Source organism: Crassostrea angulata, chromosome 1, assembly GCF_025612915.1.
Source record: "Crassostrea angulata isolate pt1a10 chromosome 1, ASM2561291v2, whole genome shotgun sequence".
Classification (NCBI taxonomy): Eukaryota; Metazoa; Mollusca; class Bivalvia; order Ostreida; family Ostreidae; genus Magallana; species Magallana angulata.
This window is the reverse complement of record NC_069111.1, coordinates 56313528-56333061: the sequence shown is the minus strand read 5'-3', so window position 1 is coordinate 56333061 and position 19534 is coordinate 56313528. Positions and strand designations below refer to the sequence as shown.

General features: G+C 29.5%; 1 protein-coding gene across 1 annotated transcript in view; it reads right to left on the bottom strand.

Annotated features, from left to right (window-relative positions):
• The window catches only part of LOC128158262 (leucine-rich repeat and IQ domain-containing protein 1-like), a 152174-nt gene that overhangs the window by 102545 nt on the left and 30095 nt on the right, over positions 1-19534 (bottom strand). The window lies entirely within an intron of this gene.

Here is a 19534-nt window from a genome sequence, read left to right as displayed (position 1 = left end):
TTTTATTTTATCGGATAAAATCAACATTGACACTTTAAGATCTAGATAGAGCTTCATTCTACCCACATATGTTGTACTTAAACCAAAGATAGAACATTTTTAATTTTTAAAAAAAGAGCTACACGCACACACGTAAACCCTCTAGAATATTTTACGATGCTAGTTCTAACAAAGGACCAAATTTAAAAACAAAACCAGCACACCAGTTCAAAGGAACTTTCTGTATTTGAATGTTACCACGGAGTTGACGGGACGATCGTGCTTTGGAGGATTTAAACGATTTGAATATTATGTACTCATCTAAACATGTTTACATTTGCAAATAGCTTTCTTTTTATGAATATTGGTCACGTGATCAAATCAAATCAAATCACGTGAAGCCCAAAGGAGTTTTCACAGGATTTGGTTACAAAACAACGAAGTTCATAATGCGATAAACTTTTTAAACATTTTGTTTATCATTTATACTTACATGTACGTTTGAGGAAGTACAACTGATCAGAATTATGAACCTTACCGTGTATCTATTGCGACAATAACATATAAAGTCATGCGAGGATTAGAAATTGCTTTTCGATTCATATTTATCAATGCGTCTAAATTGTGACCATATGACCTGTTATAAAGTTTTCATATAAGGAAATATATTTCTAAATGTTAATGTTTTGTGTTCATTGACCATTATCACGAGTCCACATCTATGACGTCGCCATGATCTTCATGTTAGCTCATGGTTTGCTTAATTCTTGATTTAATATAGGAAATACTTCATAGGCTAGTAGTTTAATTTCTCAAACGTACATAAAAGAACAATTATTTGTGTATAAAGTTCACACTTTGATATGAGTTTGGTTGCTACATGATCAAATCTTTTGATAAATCATTTCAAGTTAAACAGGAATTGATCTTATGATTTACCAACTTCATTTGGAGCAGAATTTTATTATTATTTTTTTTTTTAGATGAATCAATCATTTTTCAACTAGATGATAAAAAAATCATAAAACAAAAGATAGACTAGGTTATATCAAAAATACAATAGTAAATTGATTTGTGGAAAAAAATATCATAATTTTATTATTCTTCATTAGTATTAGAAACAAAATACACCTTACAGTAAAAATGAGTAAGAAAAGAATTAATTTTTATTATATATCTTTTGAAAAATATGAATCAATAAGCAATTTTTAAGTTGTATTTTAAAGTTTTTCATATCAAATGTATTTAGATAATTTAGGATTAGTTTAGGTCGTTCTAAATCATGACATAGTATTTTCCTAAATGGAATTTTAATGTCAGTATGCAAGTTATTATGTAAACAGTCAACATTACTATGTCAACGTACAAATACATAAGATACAAGAGACCAGGGTTCCAGCAATTTGATAAAAAATATCAATATTTTGCAAATGATTGTAAATCGCGCAAAAAAGCACCGAATCACATATTCCAGTTATACCTTTAAAGATTGACGAGCAATGCATATTACATTATAAATTTTGAACTTATCAATGTAGACATTATCTAATTCACACGTTAAGTTTAATATCAAAAACATTATTGTACATTTAAAAACTGTGTGTGCCAAGATTTTTAAACCCATTACCCGTTGAGTTATCTTAGCTGCATCTTTTTGTGTGTTTAGAGTCATATTAGCCATTAATCCAATTGTTAATGATATGTTTTTACATTTAACTAAAAACAGATAATGTTGGTCAGTTTATTCAAGTTGTAAGTTAAATTTGCCGGTAAGTATCTTGCATATTGACATAACAAATTTATGTGGAACAATTTTGTACCCTTATCTGTAAACATGTAGTATATCATTCGCATTCATTTGTCAATGCTTCGAAACTTGGTTAGCATAAAAAAAATATAAAAAATAAAAGCTTGATAAAAAATATTTTCTAGACATAGGTGCATTTGCATATGCAAAAAAATACCTATTGTTATATAAATGTTGAATTTTCTTTGTATACAAGGAAATCAAGTTGAATAACATAATGTTTACAAAATTCGAAATCTGAATTACAGGATGCTTATTGATTAAAAAAAACAACAGCAAAAAAAACGTGATGGTAAAAAAGAAACAAATGCAATGTACAAATTTAAGTATCTGCTTGTGCATATTTCTATGGACGGATGCAGTCTAAAAGTTTAAGATTATGTTCTTGCTGTAAAGCAGACAACGGTTACTCTTTATTCAAAACTCATGAAGGGGTTAATATTTTAATTTCTTAGCCATCAACTATTATTTAATCAAGTTAACTTGAAAATATATCAAAATAGTTTTCTTTTAAATATTAAACTGTACTTTTACAAATAATTCGAATGGTTTGTAAATGGCGATGACCTAGTAGCCATCATTAAGTTAAAAATTAAATTGAATAAATTATTCTCTTTAAAACAGGCCACAGGATAAATTTTGTCAGACAGTCTAATGTCTAATGAAAGGACAGAAAAGGTGACTTCACAGCATAGCTGCTGTTCTTTTACTTTTTTGTAAATATTCATTCACTTTTACTTGACTGAATAACAGAGCTTTATTTTGTTGGCCTTTGTTCTATGTAGATGGCGAATAATATAGCGTAATTTATTAAAATGATTTTATTTCTAAATTCAGGTTAATTTTGTTTATTTCTTTTGTTAATCATTTTAATTATTATTTGTTTGTTAGAATATAGGTAATTAACATTAATATGTTAAGTTTATTTTTTAACTAATCTTATAAAATTGTAGATATTCCTAGTTGAATATTTCATAAGGTCTTTAACATAATACTATTTTTTTTTATTATTTATGTTTTATATATTTATATTATTATTTATTGTTCGTGTCGTTGGTTATTTTTAGTGCTTTTTTATATCTCATCTTATAACCGTGTATCTTTTGATCCGACACAATAAATAACGAGTGTTGTTGGTTTGTTAGTGCTTCTTTAATATAAATATATATATATATATATATATATATATATATATATATATATATATATATATATATATATATATATATATATATATATATATATATATATATATATATATATATATATGAAATAAATCAAATAATGAGGATATTAAGGAAATGAATATATGCGTCTAAAATAGCATATAAGAATCATGTTATGCAAAAAATTAAAATAAAATTAATGATTCTAGTAAGGTTAGATTTCCGCTTAGGAATAGAGTACAGATTATTTTCTGTGAAATTAATATTGAGTTACACGCTTTAAACTCGATTTAAATTATTATGTAACATATGTGGGACATATCAAATTATTGGAACCTCTAATATATATTGCTTATTAAAAAAATATATCCTCATTTTTATTTTTTTATTATATAAATCATACTAAAACATTGAAACACATGTAACAAGTTTTAAATATGAGGAAATCCCCCCCCCCCCCCCGAAAAATTCATGATGAATTTGAAAGGTAAGCATCGTGATTTTAATCATTTTTTGGGAATTAACACCGCCTAAATATTCATATTGTGTAAGCACTGCTTGTGCAATGTATTTTTGTTGTTCTCGCTATTTATCAGAAAAAAAATCACCGAATAAGAGTTGCAAATAAGTCATTCTCGGTCTTTATTCTGTTGAAAGTTATTTTATATTCAAATCTAATTAAAGTTAAGGATATTTTTGTCATAGCAGTTATCATGGCAACAAGTTTTCTCAGTTAAAGAGTGCCCTGCCTTTTTATTAATCAAAGTTCATCAAACTAATATGAAATGTTATGAAAATCGGTTGAATTTGCGTTTCGCCGACTTCTAGTATTTTTCAGAGAATTTCTGTTTGAAGAAAAATGTAATTACGCTCCATGATAGATTCCGTCAAATTCACATTTTTTGCAGCAGGCTTAACAATCAACCACTTTAAATTTATGGCTTGATATGTGTGTTTACCAAGAATCATGTGATTTTTTTTCTAATGAAGTTTGATAAAAATCATTGACGTTGCTTTACTCTCTTTTGCAAAGTTTAACCGCATTGACACCATTCATATAAATGGACGTTCAATATTCAGGTCTCCGGTTTGCATCTCAACAATTAAACAATGCTTAAATATTGAGATATGACACACAAGGTCATAAATTGAAAGCACACGATAGCAGTGATTTGAATTTTACAGGAGGTAGTAGGAAGGTAATGAAACTGCAACTATTGGGTAACCCTCCACCAATCCCCAATTATTTCCCAGGTAACAACCTGGCCACCTGAATCTATTATAAGATTTGTTTATACTCTTAAAAAATCCACAGGTAGTGTTTGTAAACCAGCCTACTCATGTATGAAATGCACGCAGGGTACAAAATATGGCTAAGCATACAAATATCCCTGCTTTTATTGCGTCTCTTTCTTGAAACATTAACGTAAAGAAAGATAACTTACTCTTTTGTTTCAAAAGTAATGCCTTTTTGGGTCATCTAAAACAACTACCCAAGGATTGAAGTTCGTTTATCAGATTAAAAAAATATTATCTCGCCAAAAAGCATTTTTTTTAAGAAAAGGCATTCCTGGAGACAGGGTGGGTAATCGGAACATCTAAAGTATATTCAACTCAGTGGAGACGCGTAAATTTCCATAGTAATAAATCTTACAGGAATTTCCGATAGGATTTCATCAATCTTTAATTTATGTATGCATATTCAAATTAGCCGTTTAATATTCGCATGCTTAAAATTTCTTTTAAATAAGATTTTTCAGAGAATCTGTTCCCTTATCTTTTGAAACAAACAATCCCTCCACTGTGTTTTTATGACAAAATATACATAAACAAACAAACAAGAAAATAAAGGTGTACTGCACGTGTCTCGTCTTACTTTTTTTTATTGATCTATTTTTACCGAGTATCTTCATTGGCTAAGATGACAGAGTCGGCCGCTCCAATGAAAAACACGTATTATCAAGATAGGAACTGTTTATTTGGAAGAATATCTCTGCTGTTTATCGCTATTGTTTGATGTATTGGATAAAAAGTCTGAATATTTTTAAAGACTCAAGATTTGCTTTCTTAGATGTCAACGATGTTTAACAGGTGACAAAATGTATGAGAGACAGAATGTGTCATCACTAGGAGACACACTGTTTATTGCCTTTGAAATGTTTTTGCTGTCATGGCTTACAAAGATAACCGAGATTAAGAGTTAAAAATCTTCATTGACACAAAAATAGAATGACGAAATAAAATGACAACAATTTTGATTTACAATTCACAGCTGTATGCTAATTTTATGAAAGGTGGTGACTTTATCACTGTTTATAGACCTTTTTCCGTACGAATTCATATCAAAGATTGTTATTTAGAATTTTGTAGCATATAAAAATTGTTGTACATATTTTTGCTTTGAATTGCAGTTGAGCAGAGGTCTAATGCATAAGTATTTTATTATTTTTTGCAATTTTTTTTTGCATGATAAAAGTTTTATATATCTGTAAAAATAAATTAGCCGCTATGAAACTATAATTTGGACTTTAATACAAAACATTACTTCAACCAATGAGAACCATTGAATTTGGAAAGTTTATCTAAAGATTTCATCTTTTGTCTGCGTATGATATCTTTATAGAAATATTTTGTTGATATTTGGCAAGCAAATTAAAATTGGCTTGATTTTCCGCTTAATACATATATTTAGTAACCAGGTTATAAATAACTCGCCTAAGCGATGAATATTTTAAAATTTCAAGCTTTAAAATCAATGCCATCACTAAAAGTTGACGACCCCAACCAAATACTGTGACTGAATACAAAACTGGCCAGCTTTTTAAATCTAAGGGTCACTTTTTGCAAAGTGAAAATCAAACGTTTCACTGAAATTAGAATGACGTCGTTTAACTTTTATCGCCCTTGAGACAGTTAGCTACTCACCTCATTCGTGAATTGTGCTTATACAGTGCTCTTGAATTCTTAATTCATAATTATACATTTAAAAAATACATGGGCAGAAAGTTCTGTATTGTTGTTGTTTTTTTTTCACAGTTACGTTTTAAACTACATTTTAAAACAAAATGACGAAGCTGAATCATGATAAAAATTTAAAAATTATTATTTAGAAATCTCTTCAAAAATTCAAACATTGATAAAAAAAATTTCAGCATATCTAAATCAGTTAAGTAATGTAGCTTCAAGAAGTTGAAATAAAAATCAGCCAAAAGTTTAATGGGTTCTAGATTAGTTTATTATCCACAAACTAATCACTGTTTGAATAAAATGACAGTAAAATATGATTAAAGAAATCAAAATAAGGGTAAACTAATGGTTTTTATTCAAATTAGGTTCATCGAAGCACTTTCAAAGAGACTGAAAATAGGTATGACTTTGCCGAAAGTTCTTTTGTAATACGCAGTCGAGAACAGCAGAATATTAACATCAGTAATCAGAACTGACGAGAACATATCTACAATACTTGTCATTTATAGAACGTATACCTAGTATAATTATAATTGAATAATTTGGTGATTATCAACAGTCTCGTTTGATGTCATCTTTTTCGTAAGTTCTATGGTCGATGCAACGACCTGCTCAGCAATTACAATCTTCCACTGGGTCGCATGCTGACTGACGTTTTTCATACTAATTGTTATACCATAATTAATCACCTAATTGTCTACGAACTGTTTCCCCCCCCCCGATTACGACAAAGAGCACACGGTGGGTGTGACCGGTCAGCAGGGGATGCCCACTCCTCCTAGGCACCTGATCCTACCTCTATCTTTTTGGAGATCCGTGTTGCTCTGCTTTAAATTTGTATTTTGTTTTATGGATATTTGAGATGGTTGACGGTTTGTTATTGTCTTTTTTCATTAAATAAAAGTAAACCCACATGAAACTTAGTGTTGATTTATAAACTTGTAAACTATAAATGTGTATTACACCAGGAAAAAGTTAGAATGATGTTGTAATTTAAAACATACAAGTTTAAGGGTTGTTGAACAATAAAAGTTAATGATAAATGATACCATTTTCTGTTTGCAACAACATCATAAGGATATGATATACCTGTGCAAAGTCGGTAGTACAATTAATCTCAAAAACAGAGGAGGCTGGTAGACATTAGTATCAATATTAGTGTTCATAAAATTACCATAAGCACCTATCAGCTGACGTAATGCACTATTAAAAATAAGATGGCATTGTGTCAAAAGATTCTTTAAAGATTTAGTTCACGCATTATCAATATTCTCTAATGCATTATGTGCATACAAGGTATTACTTAATACTAAATAAATAGAAAAACATCTAAAACCAATGAACCTATGAAAATTTAAATTTTTATCTCCCTTTTTAAAACAAAGCAGATTATACATAAGACAGCTTTGTGTCAGATAACTATTTAAAAATTGCTTTATAATTTTAAAGCATGCATTATGTTTTTTCACTAATAAATGCAAGGTATACATTGTATTATATTTTAAAAAGAAAGAAAGAAAGAAAAGTAAAGAAAAGCAAACAAACTATGACTATTTTCATTTTATTACACCCCTTTTCAAAACAAACACTCTAGCAGATTAGATTTCTTCCTTCTCTACAATCATTATATTAAATGCCAAAACATGAAAGAAAAAATATAAAAAAAGATAAAAAAAAAAATGTAATGTTTATTTCTTACACGGAAGTTATTTGGCTTAATACGTTTTAGAAACACTCTAAAGTCATAAAAAAAGGAAGAAATTCAAATCTTTTCCTAGACACGTTAAATTGTGAAATATCTTAATTTAATCAGTCGACGCCTAATATCTTTGAAAACGTTCTATCGAGCCTTGCATTCCTAATTGCAAAAGTATAATAAGAACGAATTTAGTAGTTTTTTCTTGGAATGGGAAATTATCTTTTCTGCAAATAAGAAACATAACGACTGTTGGTGGTTTTTTACGCGTCTTTTCTTTTCTTTTTCTCAGAAAATATATATTGATCAAACTTCCTTCTATGGAGTGTATTTCAAGAATTTATTAATGATTTTCCCGGATACCACATAAACTATCAAAATTATTTATACTGCTAATGTATCAACAAGCACTTGAAACTAAAATGTAATAAATGAAATTAAAAGTAAAGGTTTATATCGTTTAATAAAAAATTACAACTTTAGATTTGCTCATTATCACCGAGGAAACCAGAACACTCAAAACTTTAGCTCATTTGATTTCTTTTTTCTTTTTTTTATCCAATAAGTTTTTATTCAATAGCTAAATCCCGGAATGTATTTACTATCATCAATTATGGTAAATGAATACATACAGTGTAAAAGTGAAAACAAACCGTTGACTTACATAAACCTTCAAAAAGATACAACATAATAACGTTGACTGTATATTGAAATGCAATTAAAAACCAAATTCTAAATACATTCTTGAAATTATCAAAAACTGCCCACATATGACTTATAGCATGCAAAATGCAACGTATTTATGTCGAATTGCAACTTATATATATCAGCATGCGGAATAAATATGCTGAAAGCAACTATTGATGTCGACATGGAAATATTTTTGTTATTATTTCTGTTGAAATGCAATTTATCTATATTGACATGCAATTTATTTATGTTTAAATGCGAGATGAGTAAATGAATAAGCTGCATGTTAAAAAAAGTGTTAACATGCATGTTTACATATGTACATCGATATGTTGCAGGTCAAAGTATACATCGCAAGTCAACATAAATATAATGTACGTTAACATAAATAAGTTGCATCTAAGAATAGAAAACTAGCATGTTAACTTATATCACAGAGCTGCATGTCGACATAACATAAATAAGGTTCATCTTGCATGCTGTAGGTCATGTGTGAGCGATACTATATATATATCCTCCACATTATCGGAGAGTTTTATGTTGTTTAACATGAAACTAAATAAGAAAAACAATAGGATAAAAATTAACATAAACACAAACAAATTTACAATCAGTTTAGGGGAAGACAATATTAATTGAAAAATCAACTACTAAATGATCCCACAATATAGATACGAATTTCGATACAGAAATCATAGTGTTTTCCACTTTTCAAAAGTAATTTTAACAAAACTGGTATTCGCAATGCATCCTTATAAAGCTTAATATGGATTTCGGTATCTTGCAAATCAAAAGTCAAATACATCTAGAAAATATCTAATAAATCCTCTAAAAAGCTTGTTTCTTATTTATGAATATTGAACAATTGAGCAATATATGCATGTTAAAATTGTTTTCCATTTTTTTTTACAGTGAGTACACAATTTTGAAACCGTTTTCGTAGATAATAATGCAATGATTAAAATATTTAGCTTTAATTTACAATATACATTTCTATATAGTGACATTTCATGAGTGTTGGGCAACGAACTTTGTTCTCTCTTTAATAAAAATATTCTTGACTCCTTTTTTTGAAAACATAGTTTTGTTGTAAACACTATCTGCATATACATAAAAAAAATTGAAAATCATACTCAATTATCAAAAACTTTAAAAACTTTATTATGAGCAGTGGTTTTTCTGCTCTCATTAGTCTACCGAGAAATAGAAGGCGGCATTTGTGTTTAAATCCTTTTACTGACCACAGGCCAAGACTGATGTACAGGATAGAGAAAGAAAGAAAATTGTGTCCATTTGTATTTCATTAATGTTATAAAAAGGATAATGCTGTATTTTTACAGTTACAGTTTTATATTTTGATTTAGAGAAAAAAAGTAGCTCGAGGTTACCGGTACCTGGGTTTTTAAAATTTTATTTTACACAATGGTCAAAACATTTTCATTTCTTTTTCTATAAATAATAACTCAAAATGCAGAAACTAAAATGACAATATCCAATTTAGGCAACATTGCATGAACGATAACTCTTACTTATTTACATTTTGGAAATGTTCTGTCAAATTCATTTGTTGTAGAAATTACAGTGGCTTCATATTCACTGTGCCGGATAATGATGCCAGCGCCAAGGTGACATGTTGCACTCTCTTAAGGTGCTGACTCGGAAAAAAATCCATATAAATGTATTCCAAAATATTGTCCATTTTGTTTTTAGTGTGTCTCACCTGACAAATGAGATACATGTATATACCTTGAAAAATCCCATAGGAGAATAATAAGTCAAATAGGACAACAATTTCTACTTCAAATATTAAAAATACTATGAGATTTTCTAAAAGTCCTTCAGGAATTTTTTTCCTATAGGAGAAAAGTATTTCTTGCTGACACTTAATTTAGACAGATAGTTTTCCTATAAGAAATTAAGACTTCATACTGGATTCTAAAATCCATGGGAGTTTTGTTCAAATCTGATTGGAATTTAAATGCTTATAGGTCGGGTTTTTTTTTTTAGTAGAAAATTCCAAACATTCTATCGGAAAATGGTTTTCCCTATTGGAAATATCATTTTCCCTTAGGAATTTATTTTTTGAATATCTTACCTGAATGGTGACACCAGTAACAAAAGTGGTTATAAACTCTTTAGGCAATGTACTATCATATGGCATATTTAAATATTTTGATGCATGCACCTTAGACGGTTGAAAAATTGCAACCTTGGCTCTGGCATAATTATTCGGTACATTGTTCATACATTTTTTATGTGAAATAATTATATCAACCTAGATTTATAAGATTAACCAAATCAATGCAATTTATATGTTTTAAATTAGTTTTTTTTTTTTTTTACATGTGACCACATATAACTAATTGTCTACGGTTTTTCCCGGTTTTTTTTCAGATTACGACAACGAGCACACGGCGGGTGTGACCGGTCAGCAGAGTATGTTCACTCCTCTATTGCAATTGATTCTACCTCTAACCTTTTTAGAGGTCCTGTTTGCTCTGCTTCTGTTTTGTATTTTTCCTATGATCTTTTGATTTTTAACACTGGTCCTTATCATCACTTGTCTTTGAGAATTTTTTTTATTTGCTATACATGTACTTTAAAATGTTTATTGAAACAGCATAACTTCACTAGTACACACATGTCAATATATGTGGATATGTTCAACTAATGAATTACAAAAGTTTATAGCAATGCTATAAAAACATTTCTACAAAGAAAAGTCTGTTGCATTTTGAAATTTTTTTTTTTAAAATTTTGGGGGAATGTATGGATACCTATATATTTATTTAAATCAATAATTTCTGGATAAACTACGATTATTTCTTTATATGCATGTTTTTGTTACAGGTTTCAACCCCACTATAAAATTGTGACTTTGACATGAAGCATAATTATTTTTGTTGAGTATACCCACTTTTAATGATTCTTAGTTTTTAATCTGATATTCTACTTGTGTAAAAAAAAGTCAGACCTGACAGTCAGAGATGCAACACTTTGTTAATCCAGACATTACAACTTGCATGTGTCAAACCTTTGTAAATAACTTATACGGTAAGACACTTTTTCAGTTCTTTTGGGTAAGTAAAATTTATTTCTTTTCTTTTTTCTTCTTAATAAATAGTACTTGTTAAGTATTCTTTTTTATTTTATTTTTCTTTTTTTTGGGGGGGGGGGGGGGGGGGGAGGGGGGGGAAGAGATGTTGATAAGTTTTTGTCTCTATCATGGTCACCTCATCATTTTTTTTTTTATCTTTTAATAATGAATCAAATGGCTCAGGATTGCGATGAACAATTTGCAAAAAGAGTTGCACGAGCGAAGCCTCGCAAGTTTTCTTTAACATTTTGGAGAATGTTTTGTTGAGAAAAAAAAGACAGCGTACATCAGGGATGGGGTAATTGGAAAAAGTTTTTGTAATTGAGTGTAATTAATTACATTTTTCAAAGTAATTGGAGGTATTTTGTAATTGAGTCTGTCTTCAATTACAAGTAATTGAATGTATTTAGATACATTCCAAAAATATTGTGTATTTTCAATTACTTTTCAATTACATTTCAGTTACTTTTGTTCCAAGTTTAAAATATGAAAACAGTGTCTTATAATGATAAATAGTTTGTATATATGTTTGGCATGGGCTTTTGTTTATACAATAATTAAATGTCTCATAATGTTTAATATGTTTATACAGCATGACACTCTGCCCAGAGCAATAGGTTAAGGTCTAATTTTGTCCAAGTGTGAACTTCTCTAATACCCAAGAACTCCCCTATTTTAGACTCAAGGGAGTCTAAATATCACATTCTTGTGAATTATAACCATTATTATTTATATACTGATATGGTGTTCTGTCGAAAGTTGTACTTTTTGAATAAACATAGTTATGTGAAAAAATTTAATCAATATAGAGAACATATTGTTCATAACCAAAAATCAGATCAATGGTACTGTTAAAGAAAATTTTTCAAGAAATTTTCAAGAAATTTATAAGTGATCATGAAACTGAGCTAGAATCTTTAAAAACATTACCGTACATAAAGCCCTGTATATCTTTATGCTGTTTATATATGTACATGTATATGTTCTCAAGATTTAAAAAAATAAAACTTAAGTAATTGAAATGTAATTAATTACATTTATCAAAGTAATTGAGAGTAATTAATTACGTTTTTGAAAAGAAATGTAATTGAAATTGCAAGTAATTGATAAAATTGTTAATGTATTTGAAAGTATTTCATTACTTTTCAAAGTAATTGACCCTAACCCTGGTGTACATGTCTTAATATGCATTTCATATTACATTAATGGCATTTATGCATGTAATATATGCATTGATTATGACATTTGTACATGTAATATATGCATTGATTGTGACATTTATACATGTAATATATGTATTTCAACTTATAAGTATAGTTCAGATAATACAATTTTTTGCATTATTAGTTTTTTGCATATTATATACTGTTTAATGATACATAGAGAACATATTGTTTGATATATGCTTCAATTTGATAATGTACATGTACATTGATATAATTATGTGAAATATCTATATCAAGCTATAAGGTTTTATGAGGGCAATAATATTCAGTTTTTTAAAGATATTTTATAACGATACATATAAAGAATTTATTGTTTGATATATATTAATTTGTGGTTTGAAAAAGATCGAGGCAATATAAAACTGTAACCTATGTTAACACTTAGATAATAAAAACAAAATAATAAAATATCTTTGCATGAAAGATTTGTTGATAGTTGATCTAAATTTATAAATTAAAATTCAACACATTTGATTAATCCCGACATTACAATTTGCATGCTCTTAAAAATAATAATTTAAACAATATGATTTTTTTTTAAATTCAAAAAAATCTTTCCATTTTTTCTTCACATTTTCGGTTTTCTTACTTAGTACATGTCAATTGTTTCCGTTAAAGGAGGGTAGAAAATATATTACCTATACATAAATTGAAAGCGACCAAAATACACTGGATGGGCTGTAAAATCCTGACACCTCTCCTAGAAAGACAGTTTGACTGGTTCCCCTTTGTACATCAAAACTGTGCCAAATTGAAGTTCTCATTGGTGTGTGAAACAGACTGAGATAAACTGATATCTTAATTCATTTTAATACATATTTACCTTTGTAGAAAAGAAGTAGCATTTTAAATCGTAAGAACTACAATGACTGACAATGTGTTTAGTGTGCTTATCCTCAAGCTTGTGGGGATAATACAACTGTACTGATACCGTTTTACATCGTGTTGCAGGGGACCATATCATCCTGCTCTATTTTTTATTTTATTTTTATTTTTTTTTTGGAGGGGGTCATATTTATAAAACTATACGGTTAATACGTCCTGGAAAGTTTTCATACATAAAACGCTTTAGTATATCAATGGTGTTCTTGAGAAACTGTTGCCCAAGATATTTCCCAAATTGATATTATGTACCCTTCCATGGACTTAATTTTTTTTTTACCAAGGATTGTGGGTTTTGTAATTCGACATTTACTAGGAATCGGGTATAGTTATATTATTGTATATTGTAATGGTGAAGATCTTCAGAAGAATATTTTACCTGTATATTACTAATGTTTAAATTTGCACACCAGCGCGAACCCGTTTAATTGTCTTGGGACATACAAATAAGTCTACAAAAAAGAAATAAACAGACAAAATGACATTATTTTGACCTTCACTTTTGAGAAAACGTTAACTTTTCAAAAAATGAAAATTAAGTAACAAAAGTAGTATACGTTCCTGTTTTTCACCCTTTTTGTCACTTCGAGATACTTCACTAAATATAAATACACAACCGTGTAGAGTGCCCCTTACTCAAAAGTGATTTGATAAAAAAGTATCGTCATGATACGTAGTGTGAACCATTATTCTCTTGCATAAAAAGCACATGGAGGTATGGGAAAATTGTTACACTCATGAATAACGTCATTCATGGAAAATTTCCTTTTATTGCAAATTTTATCCATAAATAAAATATCTCAGAAAGGACAACATACATGTATAACTTTGATAATTAAATTGAAAAAAGAAGCAACACAATATTGAGTATATTTTTTGATAATCAAATTAAAAAAGAAGAAACACAGTATTGAAAATAAACTTTTTTTCAGCATACGGTCATCATCATTTTCTACACGCAAATGATACATAAAACTTGCAGCAAACAATTTAGTCTCTCCTTGACATTGTGCATGGAAAGATATACCCAGCATATTTCCTTTCAAAACCAGTGGCAGTGTATTAATTTCGTTCTTGTTTGGCAGATTAAGCATATCATATCATAAACTCAGTTAAAAAAACAACTAACCGAATATTCTTTTTTTTCAGAAAATCGGTAACTGGGACATATATTATTGAAATTCGTTTGTATGGAAAGTTAAGTAACGTGATATATAACTTGACAATTTCAAAGTTTTCCCAGACTTGAAAAATCTCTAATTGATTTCTTATCGAGACTCGCATCTTTAAAAAATTAAATTAAACCTATACCTGAATGTAGTTAGCCTTTAATTCATACACCTGTCGTAAAAGGAACGCTAATTTTTACTTTTCATTTCTAATTTCAGTGCCCTCTGTGATGAATTACACAACCTGTCTATATAGGTTACCTATAGGGTTTATCTCAGGTAATCACGGGAACTTGTTGGATCTGGTGGATTAGGTGACTGGTACCTGTCAGGTGTGTCTTGTACGGACTCACACCTTTCAGGAATCTAGCTGCCACTAGTAATCATTGTAAGAGACGCTGAGAGCTGTCCCCTATACGGTGTTTGAACTCCCCGACACCGAACTAAATGTTAATTGAAATCTTTTTAAATGGATTATGCTTGTTAAGACAAATTATCTACTTTTCAATTACAGATTTTTTGTTTATTTTTTGGAGTTTCCTTTGTACATTTTGGTGTACTTTAGGTTTTAAATTAGAGGACAATATACACGCAGAAATGTTAAACGTCGATCATTTTCTATTTTTAGACAGACAGGATATTTTTTTCTGCTGAAAAGTAATTCATTTTGTATGAAAATCTTTTGATATAAATATTATTCACATAAGTATTGGGACTACCATTTAAATGTATATGGAGAAAATTGGAATTTTGTTTTCGAACGCATAGAACTCGGATTATACAGTCCATATTGTATTAGAATGCGAAGTAAAAGTGGGCCGCTTCTTTTTTTTTTTTGTTAAAACAACGTTTGACATCACATTCATAAAGGAAAATAATCATACTGAATAATCACAGTACATAGTATTTACTCGTATCAATTAAAGTAACTCCATACTCGTTAATTTCCTTGATGAAAATTGAAAAACAATTGATTTCAACTTAAAAGAATAATTGCAATATACATCAGAATCATACAAGGTAACAATGAAATTCTGAGTGCATTTGATATTTCTTAAATGTAACAAAATTTATAAAGTATAAAAGGAATCTTAAGTACTCAACTTTCGGAAATTCATATTACAGTCAAACCAATAAATAAAAAATCATTATGATATAATTAAAAATAACACAACATCATTTGAAAAAAAAGATAAAAGAATTTTTCCCCTTAGCAAAGATAAAATGTATTTTAAAATTGGAAATTGAGGGAAAAATAAAGTTTGAAAATATGTAACATGTATGCTTAGTAAGACGGAAGCTTATTGGGGCCATTTTAGTAAATAAAATTAATTTATATTGCATTAAATTGCAATAGTTATTGCGTTTTAATGCAATCTTTTGCGTTTATTCGCAATGTATTTTGCGTTAAAACGCAAAAAATTACGATAAAACGCAAAAATTTAATCGCAAAGTTTTGCATTTAAACGCAAAGTTCATGTATTGCGTTTAATTGCATAATAATTCCGTTTAAACGCAAAAAAATATTGTGTTTAAACACAAAGCTATTATTGCGTTTAAACGCAATATTTTTGGCTAATAAATGCAAAAGTTTTTGCGATTAAACGCAATAGTTTTGCGATTAAATGCAATGAATTTACTTTAAAGTTGTACTCTGTTTCATATGATTAGACAAAATTTTCATGAGTTTAAAATCTATATAACGCTTTATCAATGTTTAATCATACTAACTGTTATTTCTCTATCTCTCAGAATCATACAAGGTAACAATGAAATTCTGAGTGCATTTGATATTTCTTAAATGTAACAAAATTTATAAAGTATAAAAGGAATCTTAAGTACTCAACTTTCGGAAATTCATATTACAGTCAAACCAATAAATAAAAAATCATTATGATATAAATAAAAATTAACACAACATCATTTGAAAAACAAGTTAAAAACTATTTGAAGAAAATGTTTCATCAACACTGAACAGTTAAACATTAAGAAAGACTGGATAAAGGTCTTTTTTTTTGGGGGGGGGGGGGGGTAAAAATTAAACAATAGGAAATCAAATGTCGATGAAAACCCACAACATGAGAAAAATTTCAGTTCTGAAATAATTTAAGTGACTTAAAATTGAAAGAAGTACATATTTTTTTGGAAATTAATACTGGATTGCTGAAAACCTAGAAACTACAGGTTTATTTTTCTTATGTGTTGGCCTATTTTAGTGACATTATAGAGAACGAGGAATAAACGTTGGTACCAAATTTCTAGATTATTGACATCATCTGTTTACTTGTTCATTTTATTAAAATTTCTGCATGATATGATGGTTTTTATATTCTGTTTAAAAAGGGTCAGAAATTAAATCTTATGAAAATTGATCTATAGTCCTTTCTGACACGTTAATAATCGTAATTAAATATGTGCTTTTACATAATCTTTAACTGAATTGGACAAAAAAAAGACCCCAACAATGAATTGTGTATAAAGCATTTTGTTTTTTACAAGATGTCCATGAGATTTTTGTGGGAATTTTTTGGGTTGCGTGACCACAGATAGTATCCTAGCTCTGTGTAATATATCACTTAATCCCTTAATCCCAATCAGCACAATCATGGACGCCATTGTTTCTCTGTAATAAACACACTCAGGAGCCCCTCCTCTATGGGAACAAATACCTGATCACCGTGATAGGGCAATATCCCCCGAGCCTGCAACAACATAGCGACAATAATTCATGAATCGACATTTTTAATTATTAATTGTTAAATCTGCACTCATCGTATCTGATAAGGTTTGGTATCAAAAACATTGTGAATGATTTTGGAATAATATCGGCATTGGTCATCAATAACAGAAAAGCATGGGAGTCGAATCTATTTTTTATGAATGAAAGATTTTGATCTACAATCTGCCTGTATCTACACGGATTCTATTACTGCGCGTATGACAGCGCTCACAGACCGTTACTTTGGTCACTTTGTACTGGGATTAGGGTCGACGATACGATAGCCACGCTCCGGTGATAACTGACAAGTTTGTATCGATACAGATAGGTCACTGAACTGCATCTATGGTACCGAACTGAGCTACCTATGTAACAACAAATAGAACTTTAGCTCAGGATACGACCTTTAGATAGTTCACTGAGCTGTGGGAACTCGAGAAGCTTTCAATGTGACAGCAAAGCATATGCTTAGGTCTGGATGAGGAATTGGTTTTGTTTATTCCAGCGATTGATAAAGAAATCGTATCGAGTTGTGGTACCTGGATGAGCTTCCAATTTAACTACAAAGTGTTCTTTTAGCTCATTTTATGCTCCTTTTACGTTCATTTCTTGCTTTAAAAAACGTGACTCCAGTTGTTGTTTCTGAGAGTTAAAAAGATCTCTACTTGCAAAGGTAAAGCTGGGCACCAGTTGTCCGTCTGTAACATTCTCATCTTTACAAGAGCCACTAAACTGATTTCAATCAATCATTAGTTGACACACATCACCCTTGTGTAAAGGGGTATCAACTACTGCTGTACATTTAAAGATTCCTATTCTTTTCAAAGTGCAGATGATTAGCAAACATTAAAAAATAAGGAAAAGGTGTTTATAAATCTTCTCAGGAACCACTGCACCAGATAAACTAATTTTTTCAAGAGAGATTTTATTACTTGTATGTAGATCCCAAATATATGTTACTACAAAGTAATCTTTGTTGTATCACATATTTATATATTGTGAACCCCGAAAGAGGATGCGTATAGGTTTTTTTTTAAAAAGAAAACCATAAAGCTTAACAATATTTTGTTGTAATTGATAATGTAGATTCAGAATTGTTCAAACTATGACCTTCAAATCAACAATGTGACAGAAAAAGAGTTCCCATTTTTCACATACATAATAGAAAAATCATTTAAAATCTTTTTCTAAAGTTAAATAATTCTAATTCAGTTTGGAATTATTTAGTGTATTATGCAAGAATGGATGGAATCTTCATTGAACCATTTTCACCCATTAACTGTTCTAAAACTAAGTAAAATGCAAAACATTTGAGGGTGTATTTTCAAATGTGTCAAATCCATGGTATAAGACCTTATGAAGTGTGCAAAGATTTACATTGCAATAAATATGGCAAAGTCAAAATGTTCTGCTGAAGAACTTCAATGACTACCACAGGTATAATACTTAGCAATATCAATGCCATGGCAGAGGCAATGAATTAACTTTTTGGTTTTGTCCTAGGCTTAATGTTAATAAAACAGTAAAAATATATCATTGGATGAGGCAACAAGACTGTCGATCAGGACTTTTTCACTCAACTTCTCCTGGTGATCATGGTCATGTCTGATGAGGACACGTAAGTACGTGTAACCTGCCATCTTTAAGGAACATTCATCTCAGTGTGAGTCTGGTCCCGAATCAGACCTCTCTTGTTTGTCATTTTCTCACCACTTTATGAATGAACTCGTTCCACAAAGCAAGCATAGAGAACCCAGAATGTACCTTAGTCTATTGATTACAGAGCAGCCCTAATACCTTTGACAAGTCAGGCAGCATTCAATCCCATCTCAGGTGACAGAAAAAGCATGATATTAAACATACGTTGCAATTCATGTGAAGGCTTAAGAAAAGAAACTTCATTGACAAAAATCTGACACTTTGATCTTTGAAAGACGAATCATATTCTTGAGTTAAAGAAAATGTTCAAAAGGAGTGTCTTTACTTATTTGGACACTCTAAATATAAAATAGAGGGTCGCGACTCCTTATCTTTGATAATCTGAAATGATATAAGGTATAGTAAAAACATAAAAAGTTTTCCTAGTGCTGGTTATGTCGCCAGGCTAGAACATGATATCTCAGGTCTCTGGAGATA